Source organism: Sus scrofa, chromosome 15 (assembly GCF_000003025.6).
Source record: "Sus scrofa isolate TJ Tabasco breed Duroc chromosome 15, Sscrofa11.1, whole genome shotgun sequence".
NCBI lineage: Eukaryota > Metazoa > Chordata > Mammalia > Artiodactyla > Suidae > Sus > Sus scrofa.
Window position 1 is genome coordinate 7,485,330 of NC_010457.5, and position 993 is coordinate 7,486,322.

Sequence of the window (993 nt, forward strand, 5' to 3'; positions counted from 1 at the left end):
AACATAGAAGGCCTTTCTGTGGCTAAAGGTGTTATCAATAGAACATGGGTGTGCTCAAAGTTCTTTTTTCAGTGATGAAAATTAGTTTATACCATGACTTTAATATTCAGTTCAAAAAGTACTTTTCAGTGTCCACTATATGTCAGATACTTACCAAGAGTTGGGAATACTTAGTTAGCTCAGGGTGCTATAACAAAATACTATACACAGGGTAGTGGTAAAAAATATACACTTTTGTCATGGTTTTGAAAGCTAGGAAGTCTAAGATCAAGATGCCAACAGATTCAGTTCAGAGTGAGAACTGGCTTTCTGGCTTGTGGACAGCCATCTGCTTGCTGCGTGCTGGCATAAACTTTCCCCAGTGCATGCCCAAGGAGAAAGCAAGATATCTGATCTCTTACAAGAACACTAATCCCATCATGGAGCCCCACTCTCTCGACCTCATCCAAACCAAATTTTCTCCCACAGGCCCCACCTCCAAATACCATCACATTGAAGGTCAGGGCTTCAATAAACTAATTTTGGGGGACACAACATTCAGGCCATCACTGGGTATAAAGTTGAAGATGACAGTGTCCTTGACCACCTGGAGGCCTTATTCCAGTAGAAAGAGACATAAAGGAATGACCTCAATGCATAGTGTTTATTGCTATGAGGATACAGAAAGGCCAGGCTTGGATTTCCAGGAGGAAATCACATGCAAACTGAGTTGAAGAATGAATAGAGAAATCAGCCAGTTAAGGGAGCAAAAACGGGTGTTGCTAGTAGAGTAAATATCACAGGCAAAGACCCTCACATTGGAAGCAGCATGGTTTGTTCAGGGGAATATGCAATCAATATTATAAAAATGTAATGTGCCATTTGAAGGGTGGTGGAAAAGGAAGATGAAGAAAAGAAAATATTACTCCATTCTCATGTGCTTTGCTGAAGAACCTCTGGTTTACTGCACTGGCACTACGCTTCTACATGAGAGTACTCAACCCCTGGGGACAG